This window comes from Hippopotamus amphibius, chromosome 15 (genome assembly GCF_030028045.1).
Source record: "Hippopotamus amphibius kiboko isolate mHipAmp2 chromosome 15, mHipAmp2.hap2, whole genome shotgun sequence".
NCBI classification, from domain to species: Eukaryota; Metazoa; Chordata; class Mammalia; order Artiodactyla; family Hippopotamidae; genus Hippopotamus; species Hippopotamus amphibius.
Genome location: NC_080200.1, coordinates 32,829,122 through 32,840,187, shown reverse-complemented (window position 1 = coordinate 32,840,187; position 11,066 = coordinate 32,829,122).

Below are 11,066 nucleotides of genomic sequence, written 5' to 3'. Positions count from 1 at the left end.
AGGGAAAGGTAGCCACCGATGTGCGGGGCCACAGGGGAGACATGGAGAGACTCGGGGGAAGGCACAGCTGTCCCTCGGTGGATCTGCGGCCAGGCAGCCAGGAGTGGCCTGGGCCACTGTCGTCCAGGGGGCACCAGCTGGGAACACTAGCCAGACGCAGGGCGGCGGGGGTGGGTGTGTGTGTGTGTGTGTGTGTGTGTATGTGTGGATGGACAGCCTTCCACCCTGCACCTCTGTGCCCACCTGTCACCGTGTGGGATGGCGACAGCCTGCAGAGAGCCTTGGCTGTGGCTTCACTTCCAATGCCTACATCCCATCCAGCGTTCTCTTCGCACCAGCCCTACCCTGGGGTCGCACGGGGAGGGGGAGACTCAGAAAGGCGGTTCCCAGGCTGCCCCCGCATGGAAGTCACATGAGCCTCCGGACATGGCCGTGCCACGTCAAACACGCGTCTGGAGGTAGGTCAGACTTTACATTGTGTTACGGTTTGTTTTCTTGGGAGAAGTTGTGTCTCTTAGGCCAGGAGCAACTGGAATTGTCGGTCAAAGTCCTCAGGCAGCCCTTTGACTTGGAGGCCGAGCACAAGTTTGACACGGTATGTTTCCGGTGACATGGAATTGCAGATGGCCCACGAAGCATGCTCTCGGCAATACTGCCAAGCCTGTGGTCTCACAGGGGACGGTCTCCTCGACCGAGATGTCACCATCTCGGGAGTCCGCACCTGGAGCGACACGGTGACCTCAGGACGGGCGCCCTGTCTGTGCGCCCCATCCGGATGCGCGTGGACGGGAATGGAGCAGCTCTGGGAACGGTGGACGATGCCAGCTCTTGTTCTTCTGCTCTGCTGCCTGCCGTGCACGGCTGTGGAGAGGGACGCGCCGCTGTGGAGAGGGATGAGCCGAGTCCAGTGTCTCTGAACCCACCCCAGGCAAAGAGGAGCAGGACAGTGGGTGTGGGCCCTCCCTCGTGTGTGGCCAGGATCCTGTGCGGGGGGAGAGTCCCTGGCCCTCCCGCTGAGAGGAAGGTGCGAGAGGTGGATCGGCGGCGGCGTCTTTCCTCGGGGCCCCAGAGCTTCTGCGGCTCCGATCTCCCCTCTTCACAGTTCTAGTTGGCGCCCGCCCCAGCACAAACCTACCTGAGAGCTTCCCTGGTATCCGGAAGCGATGGCTTTGTGTTTTGAGGACGCAAGGGGAGAAAGAGCTGAGCAAAGCTTTTCCCTGGAACCTGAGTGTCTATGGGTGTGTCTGGCCCATCACCAGCGAGCGTGCTGAGTGCCACTTCCTGAGGGCAGGTGCTCTTTAAGGAAAGTATGGCTTCGTATCTTTGTGACACGCAGGCCCTTCTAGAATGTGGAGCGAGTTTCTCAAGAATCCCAGCAGAATCCCAGGTGCTGTGGAGGCTAGGGCCTCAAAGGTCCGGCTCCATCCCCTCTCTCCATCCTGGCCTGGCCTGGCCTGGCTGGGCCCCTAAGGACCCTGCTGGCCTCTAGAGTGGCCCCTGCTTCTCGGTTGGTTTCCACGCTGCTGCTCACAGAGCCATCTTCTCCAAAGGCAGCCGACCGCCGTATTCCTTCCGTGGAGGCCTGGCACGGCTCTCCTCGGCTTGGATGATAGCATGAGAGGACTGACAAGCTGGGTCCTTCCTCCAGGGCTGACCTTTTACAAACTCCGCCTTGAAGAGGGGTAAAGTCAGCATGTCATTCTCACGTGTAAGATGGGACCCGAGGGGCCCGTTCCTAGCTCTACCACTTGGGAGAGTGGGGGACTCTTCCGTCAAGGAAACGGAGAGCTCATACTTGATGGTGCGGTTGTCAGAAGCCTTTTTCTAAGCCTCCCCTGGCCCCACCGTGTCAGAAAGACGTGTCCCTCCACCTGCCGGGGACTTGATGAAGGAGAGTCACTCTGGTAGAAGTACCCGAAGCTCGATGACTTCACTGCCGTCTCCCTTTCTCTGGCACGGGCCCGCCCCTGGAGGAGCCCTGTCTTCACCTGGCCGTGACGGCACCGCTCAGGGGAGCTGGAGACAGGACCCCAATGAGGGCAGGTGGATGGGAGCCTGTTCAAAATGACCTACACACCCAATCTGCCGTAGACATGGTCCACAGATCGTGGACGTGCCTGTGCCCCCGAAGACATCCGTGTGGCCCCGGGCATCCGGCAGCCATCTTCTCCATGTTCTCCTGACCTGTGCTCTCGCTCTTTTCTCCGGAGCACTCGCCTGATGATTCGTGGGGGCATGAAACCCCAGCTGGCAGGAGCCAAATGATCTTCCCAACACAAGGGAAAAGAAGAGGTGGGGTCCCGCATCCATCCAATGTTTCTGTGCCTAAGAATGAGTTTCTAAGAAATCTCATCCTCCTTTAGCTCCCTTAACACCCCCCCCACCCCGGCGCCCGCCAGCCCGGGCCATAGTATAGTTACTTTCCCAGATTTCCTCCCTCTCCTCAGCAGAACCGAAGAGATTGTAGGTGTTGCCACTTCTCTGAGTCTTTCTTTGCTTTCTTAGGAGGGCTGCCCCATGTCACGTAAAACTTGGAAGACATACATGCGTGAGCATCTCTCCTTGTGATTCTAACCCAGGGAAGAGCATTTAAAACTCGAAAGGAGGCAAACTAGGGTTCAGGCACCCAGAGTTGAGCTGGGTGGCCACTGGGAAGAGAGTTCCAGACCCCTTCCTGTTTGGGGGAGGGGGAAATCTCCCCCTCTGCCCCTCTTGAGTCCTCGTGGCTGGACTCATCCTAACATGGACTCAAGGCGGATAGAGGAAGCGGGAGCGGGAACACGTGTTCGTTTGTTGTTGTTGTTGTTGTTTTACCTTCTAGCCGTGAGAAGTGGCTGAGGCGGGCAGCTTTTCGACTGTGTAGACCAAGGGACAGTACATGTGTGAGACAGGGATCAGACCGAGAGACTTAGCTTTCGGGTGCGCCCTGAGGGAAGGAAGAATCTAAACAGAGTTTGGGCTTGGGGGGGGTCCCTGAAAGAAGTCACAGTGTCTGTCTCCCTAGGCTTCTCGGCCCCAATGAATTCCCTACTTTGGGGATCGGAGCGTCCTCCTAACTCCAGGTGCAGATGCAGGGAGTGCGCCTTTCACCCGAGAGAGAGATGGATGTCTCGCTTTCAGGGAGACACAAAGAAGAGCCCGAGGGTCCCTCTTGTGTTGGCCGCCTGCTTGAGGTCACCGTCACGCCAAATGATCACTGTGCCACGGAGGTGCATTTTGGCGTGGCCTATCCTGGGCTCCACAGCCACCTCCCTGAGAACGGGTATGGTCAGAACCGTAGGAAGCTCAAGGGCGCCGCCAGCCGGTTTCAAAAACGTATCTGTCAGCACCTGCTGGCTGCAACCGCGAGGTTTGCAAGTGCCCTCCGCATAATTCTCCCCCTCCCCCGCAACGACGTCATCACTTCCAATCCTGGCGAACAATGTATGGAACCTTTGCTGGGGTTTTCGTTTGTTTCTCTTTTGTGGGGTTTCTCTCTCTCTCTCTCTCTCTCTCTCTCTGTCTCTCTGTCTCTGTCTCTGTCTCTGTCTCTGTCTCTGTCTCTGTCTCTCTCTGTCTCTCTCTCTCTGTCACACGCGCTCTGATGTTCGGGGCCTAATGGGAGAAATGAAATCAAGCGAGGGGTTTTGCCCTCAGGTTGCCTTGGTCTCGGGTTGACTTGTGTGCGCTGAGAAAGACGGCCTTTACTGAAGGCCCTGCGCAGACTTTTTGACACCCCCGATCCATGGAATCCTGAAGCTGTGGAACCTAGAAATCTTTCGGTCTCCTTTTGATTTGGAAATCTTCTCCTTGACAGAAAGAAGCCCATTTAAAAGAGAAAAAGAAAAAGTGGAACTGCATGAGCAGATCGGTTTTTAGATCTCAGCCGGGCGGCTGCCCGGTTCTCTGGGGAGAACTGTCTTCATCTTGCAAATCTGTACACACAGCCCACAGTGGCCTGGGATGGAGGCCAGTGGACTGGATTGGGCAGAACCTGAGACCAGAGGAAAGAGAAAAAAAATAAGAAAAATGGTGGTGGTGGTTGGGGGGAGGGGGAAGAGGTCTGCTTTGAAAAATAGGAACTGCTGGCAGGGCTCCCTCACCCCCACCCCCCCACCCCAAAGTAGGACTGTGTATCCAGGCGTAGAAATGATACTGCGCCAAGAAGGCAAGCGCTGTTGAGACTGCTGTTCCTATGATGTTACAAACCGAAAGCGATGCTTTCTGGTCGAGGCTCTCCATGACAATCTGCTAAGCAAATCACACGTTGGCTGTTTTGGACGTTCTCTGCAGTTTTCATTGGGAGTGAGGAAGAGCCGTTTGTACATGTTTTGATACAATGTTTTGAATGCTGTGGGACCATGGTATGTTTCCGCCGTGGATGAACAAGGTTGCCTTTTCCAGCTTCCGCTTGCATGGTCATTTCCTGGTCCTGACGACCCCCCCGCCCCAAGTGAGGGAGGCCTGTGTGTCTTTGTGTCCATTTAGAAGGGTTGGTGCTTGATGCCAGCATGATATCCAAATCTTGATTTTGGACTTACCAAACTACTGTTGGGAGTTTGTTTCTTGTCTTAATCTCCCTTAACTCTTGCAGTCACCTGAGTGTCCACTCTTGATTTCGCGTCTCTCTCTGCCTCTGTCTCTGTCTCTCTCGCTCTTTCCTTTTGTTGATTTCTTCAAGGCAAGCCATCTTTTTCCTCCTCCTCCTCCTCCTCCTCCTCCTCCTCCTCCTCCTCCTCCTCCTCCTCCTCCTCCCCCCCCTCCTCCTCCTCCCCCACCACCCTCCTCTTCCTCTTGCTCCTTTCTCTGCCCCCCTCCCCCCTCCCTCCCTCCTCCCCCCGCCCTTTTAAAATGGAAGTCTAACAGACTGACAAGAGTATATTGGTTTTCAGGTGTATACCCTAGCGAGTGGCTATGTTTACACATGGCCCAGGGATCTCCGTGATAAGTCTCGTTACTGTCTGTCACCATTCGATGTCATGACAGTAGGATGGACTCTATTCCGCCTGCTGTACATGACATCCTGCGAGTGAGTTGTTTATTTCATAACTAGAAGTGGGCACCGCTTCCTCTCCCTCACCTATTGCACTCGTCTCCCTCTTCCCCCCTCCCTCCCTCCTCTGGCCACCCCCCATTTGTTCCTTTTAGGTGTCGAGGAACCTGTTTGCGGTTCCTTCTTTGTGTTCATGTGTGTGTATTGCTGTGTACGTTCTTCACAGACATGATAGTCTCGCGACCTGAGGTATCTTGTGTAGCGCAATACCCTCTGGGTCTCTCCATGTTTCCGCGGATGGCAAGACCTCATTCCCTGGTAGGGTTGAGTCATAAACGCGCGCGCGCCTGTGTGTGACTAGGTAGAGACGTATGCACACAGAGAGCGCTATCGGTATGTCCCTAACTATGGCTACATAGGGATAGGTGTGGATACACATACACGTGTATGTATGTGTCACCCTCACCCCCTCGGTGGGCACGTAGTGGAGTTGCTGGGTCACGTGGTAGTTGTTGGTGCAGTGCTTTCAGGGACTTCTGTGCTGTTTTCCGTAGTGTCATCTGTTGTCGGGGAGCCATTCTGTCAGGCGCCAGGTGATATCTCTGAGTCCTCCAGCATGACATGGTGGTGGTCTCTCTCAGCGTGAAAAATAGGTGTCCCGTCAGGAGCCACTTTCCTCTGCCGTTTGGAACTTGCTGTCGCGATTCCAGATCCTGGGCCTGGCCGTGTATGCTTGTGCAGAGAAATGCCAGCGCTTTCTATCATACCCTCCATTTAAAAAAAAAATGGTTCTGTATTTGATGGGCTGCGTTGGGTCTTTTTTTGCTGTGCGCGGGCTTTCTTTCCGTTGCGGTGAGTGGGGGCTCCCCTTCGTTGTGGTGCGCAGGCTCCTCATTGCCAGTGGCTTCTCTTGGTGCGGAGCACGGGCTCCAGGCACGGGGGCTTCAGGAGTTGCGGCACATGGGCTCAGTCGTTGTGCCTCACGGGCTTCGTTGCTCCGCGGCATGTGGGACCTTCCTGGAGCAGGGATCGAACCCGTGTCCCCTGCAGTGGCGGGCGGATTCTTAAGCAGTGCGCCAGCTAGGCAGCCCCAGTTGTTTCTTGTATTTCAGGGAAAGGTTTCCTTTGGCTTTTGGTTTTGTCCCCGCCCCCACCCCCCAAGAAAGGTACTGTTGGTTGCTTTGTTGACAGTGGAAAACTGTGTTGCGGTTGCTGTTGGAGTGGTGGGGGTCGTCGTCCTTGTTGCTTTGTTTCCTTTGTGGGCGTTGTTTTCTGTTGGTTTTTTCTGGCTTTGTTTCCTTGTGGATGAAAATGCCTGGTCTTGGTCTGCTCTGTTCAGGCCTCCTGCCCACTTTCCCCATCGGGTTGCTTGTTCTGGGGGGGCTGCGTTGCATGAGGCCTTGCCCTGTTTTGGACAGGAACCTCTTATGGGACATGCTTGAGGTTTTCAGATGCGTGTGTGTGTGTACGTGTACACGTGTGTGTGTCTGTACGTGTACACGTGTGCATACACGTACATGTGTGTGTGCCTTTACGTACTCCTTGAAGGGCCACAGCAGTCCCAGAGCTTGACTTTGACTTTTTGGTAGTTTGGCTTGGTTTGATTTTGGTGGGACGACAGGTCACTGTGAACCTTTACTGTAAATCTCTCTCTCACACGCACGCGCGCGCGCGCGCGCGCACACACACACACACACACACACACGCACGCACGCACGCACGCACGCACACTCACCACGTTGCATTGTGTAGATGTCCTGGAACGCGGTTTCTTTAGTGGATGGCTGTTGACTCGCTGCTCCCCGCCCCCCTGCCCCCGCCCGCCGGTGACTGTGGTCAGTCCATTTTGAAATCCACGTTCTGACCTCAAGGGCATGTTCCCCACCCACGCACCCATGTGTTCTCTTTGGACTTTGTCGCGGTCTGTGCGGAAATAGATGTTTGTTTCCATTTGTGTGGGGCCAGAGTGTATGTTTACTTTCGTTTCTAGCTTCCGGGCTCTGCGTATCAGCTTTCCAAAGCCCTTCCCCGTGCCAGAAGGGATGAGTTCCTGCGTCGTTCTCTGAGCGCTTGCCTGGTTTCGTTTCGCTGGTCCCCGCCTTCCCTCCCTCCCTCCCTCCCTCCCTCTCACCCTCCGGGGAGCTGGGGATCTCGCTTGTGGCACTGTGGGCGTCTCCGTGGAATTCCCCGCGCCCCCCCCCCCCCCATGGCCTGGAATCGCGTCCCCTTCCAGGCAGCCTCCCGGCGGCATCTTGCCAGCTACCCCCGCCCCCGTGTGCTGCCGGGGATCGGGACGCGCCGTGTCGTGTCGTGTCGTGTCGTGTCGGGCCGGGAGCTAGCTCCGAGGCGGACCCCTCGGGGCCGCGCGGGACGCCCGCCCCGCTCCGGGAGGAGCTCGGGCGTTTGGGCGGCCCGGCGCTCCGGCGTCCTCGGTGGCCGGCCGGCGACCGGGATCCGGCCCGGGGACGTTCGAGCCGGTTGTCGGGCGCCACCTGGCGGCCGCTTTTATATTGTCCCTTCCCTCCGGAGCTCCGGCGACCTTGTCGAGGGCTGTGACTCAGCCGCCGGGCCCGAAGCAGAGTTCCGGGAGGCGGGCGACGCTGGTGCTGGCAGCCCCGGTGGCGCCGAGGCGTAGGCGCCTCCTGCTGTCGCCTGAGATTGGGCCTGCAGATCTATGGGGCTGTGACTGCCGCCGCGCTCCCGAGCCGGGGCTGAGGGGCCGCCTGGCCGGGTCGACCAGCATGCGCCCGTGCCCCTCCGGCCGCGGGAACCCATGTCGGGTCGTGCCGCCGCGGTGGGAGAGGAGAGGGTCTGCCGCGCCCGGAGCGCCTGGGACTTGGTGGCCCGGCCTTCTCCTGGGCCGCCCTTGGGAGCGTTCGTTCCCCGACCCCCCCCCACCTCCCTTTCCCGGTGCCCCCCGCGTCCCGCTCCGGAGGTGGGGACCGGCTCGGGCCGAGCGTTGAGGCCGGTGGAGGCCGCCACGGGCTCGGTGGTGGACGCGCGTGCGTCCCGGTCGTCAGATGCTTTCGGGCCGATGGTTTTCCGAGCCGGACTCCAGAGGTGAGGACCGGCCTGGGCCGCCAGCGGTGACCCGGAGAGGCTGGCCCGGGCCTGGGTGCGTTGCCCCGTGGGCTCCGGGCGTCTCCCTGGAGAAATGGGTTCAAGTCCCGATGGGTCCGGAGACGTGGACGGACCGGCCCCTGCTCGCGCAGGTGGCCGGCGAGGGTGCACCCGGCCTGTCAGCGTGCCCGCGTGGGTCCCGGTCGTCGGACGCGACTTTGTCTCCCCCCTCCGCTCTCCACCCCGAGTCCGGGCCGGGAGGTGGGGACTGGCACGAGCCATACTGGGTGGCCCGGGGAGGGGCTCCCGGGCCCGGGCGTGGTCCCTCATGGGGCCCGCTCATCGGAGGCGGCTCGGAGGGGTGCTGTGTTTCTTTCTTGGAACCAAGTCCTGGCCCGGAGACTCGGATGGACCGGTGCCTGCCCGCGTGGGGGGACCGGGGAGGGCGTCCCCAGCCCGCTCCCTCTCCCCCGTGTCCCCGGCCCACTCTGCCACCCCTCCATCCCCGGGTCGACCAGGTGGCCCCGGGCGCTCCGGGGCAAGTGTGGATGGGGAAGTGTTGGGGGCAGGTGGCCGGACCGAGGTTCCGGGGGCCCCCGTGAACCTCGTGGGTGGGCCCCGCTGTCGGGCGCGATGATTTCTTCCGCCGGAAATGGGGCCTTTTTGCCACCAGATAGGTGCTGACACGGTGTTCTTCTGCGTCTGTCGCCGATAGACGCTGGGGCTCCGGACGCGGGCAGGACTCCGGGCTGGGGGCGGCTGTCTGACGCCCGGCTCGGTCCTTGCCGCTTGAGCTGCCCGCTTGGGCCTGCGCGCCGGCTCTTGCGCGCGCGTCCGGCTGCCCCGACCCGCGGTGCCGCCCTCCGGCCTCTGGCTGAGCCCGAGGGCGGCGGGGCCAGGTGGCGTCGGGTGCTCGACCCTGTGCGCTGCCCCCGCTGCAGGCACCCGGTGGTGAGTGGCCGGCACGACCCCACCCCACAGGCTCTGTGCCCCGTGTCAGGCGTTCTCGTTCTGGGGTGGCTGGCTGCTCTTTGCCCGAGATGAAGGGGCGCCGGCGAGGCGGAAGCGGGCCTCCGTGTGATGGGTCTTCGCCGTGCCTCCCCTGCGGGCCTCCCCCGCCGTGGCTTTAGGCTGGGTGGGTCAACCGATTGATGTGGTGGTGCCACGCTCCGCTGGGCTGGGCCTAAGCCGTGCCAGACGAGGGACGGACGTTCCTGGGGGACGGGACCGCTCTTCTCGTTCTGTCCGCGGGCTCCTCGCCTCTCTTCCGCCCCGCCTGCCGGGGTGTGCGGAAGGCAGGGGTGCGGCCTCCGGCCCCGAACCCGCGGTCTCCCGCCCCCGCCTCCCAGCGTGGGCGGGGACCGGGGTCCTCGGACGCAGCAGACGCTCTCGCTGTGCCTCTTTGGCGTACGCCTCGCGAGCGGCCCTCCCCGCGGCGGGGAGGGCCGCCCCGCCGCCACGCTGCGCGCCCCCCGTCGGTGTGCGAGCGTGCCGCGCCTGGCCCTCCGTGGTGCTCCTGGAGCGCTCCAGGTCGTCCCTCAGGTGCCCGAGGCCGAGCGGTGGTGTTGTTCCCCTTTCCCAGCGTGTCCCTCGGGTCTCCGCCACCGTGGCGGGTGCCGTGAGCGGCTTTCTCTTGGGGGGGTCGAGACGGTAAGGGAGGTGCGCCCGCCTGTTCCCCCCGGCGGTGGGGCCAGGGGCCGCCTCGTTGTGCTGGTCCTCAGCGGCGTGCCGTGGGGGCCTGAGCTTGGCCGAGCGCACGCCCCGTGTGGTCCCCACTACGTGGGGGGCTGCGCGCGGGCGTGGGAGCGATCGTGGGGGCCGGGGCCTGTGAGAGAGGGGGCTGTGTCACGCATCTTGGGCGTGCTCCCCCTCGAGGGCCCGAGGGGCGAGCCCGAGGGCAGCAAGCCTTACCGAGGTCGTGCCCCGGCCCTGGCCGCGAACGCTCCCGTGGGCCGTGTGCTTACCCATATCGCAGACCCCCTCCCCTCCAGGCGACTGGAGGAGGTGTAGGCGGCTCACGGAAGCGCCTCTGCGGGCCCGAAGGAGAGGCGCTGAGTGGGGGATGACGCGCCCTCGGTGAGAAAGCCTTCTCTAGCGATCCGAGAGGGAGCCTTGGGGTACCGAACCCCCCAGCTGCCGCCCCTCCCAAGTGTGCAGTGGCCACCGTGGCGACTGCCAGAGCACGTGGGTAGACCCCCTCGCCTCCGCGGGAGGGGTGCGCCGGTCCCGCGGTGGGGCCGAGCGCCGCTCTTTGCCTACCGTGGCCCGCGCCTCCCCCCTCCGAGTCGGGGGAGGGTCCCGCCGGGCCGAGCCGAGCCGGTGTCCGAGGCGCGGGGTGGCGTGTGTGCGTGCGGGGTCGCCTCCGTTGGCGAGCCCGGAGGGGGGGACCCCCCCGGTCCCGGCTCCCCAGTCCCGCAGCCACGGGGAGCCCTGCCGCGCCTGCCCTTGCCTCGAGCCGCAGCCGGCGGCGGTGTGTGGCCCTAGGTCGGGCCGCCTGGCTCGGGAGCGTTTCCCCAGGACGTGTGAGCCCTTGGGGTCGGCTGAGGTGGTGATGGATGTGTGGAGGCGACGCAGATGGATGCGCGAAGGGGTGGACGGGTTCCTCCGCTGCACGCGGGGGGAACCGTCGCATGCTAGGCCCCGGCGGCGGGGCCGGGTCGTGGGGAGGCCCTCGAGGGTGGCGGGCGCCGGCCGGCGTCCCAGGCGTTGGCGGGACCGCCCCCTGGTGTGGGGCGGTGGGGCCCCGCGCTGGTTTTCCTGGTGGCCCGGCTGTGCCCCGGCCCTTTGTCTCCCCCTGGGTGGCGCCCCTGGCCCTGCTCCGTGGCCCTGGCCGTGCGTGTGAGCCGCCCCCTCCCCGTCGCCGCCGGTCTGCCCTCGCCCCTGCCCCCCACCCCTTCCCCCGCCCGGGATCGAGCCTGGCCCTGCCCCGTGAGGGTGCCGCCCCCGGCCGCCACGGCCGGCGGCGTCCCCTGGTGGAGTGCTTGTCGGTTCCCGACGGGGAAGAAGAGGTGGGCGGTGTGGGGGCGCGCCGGTG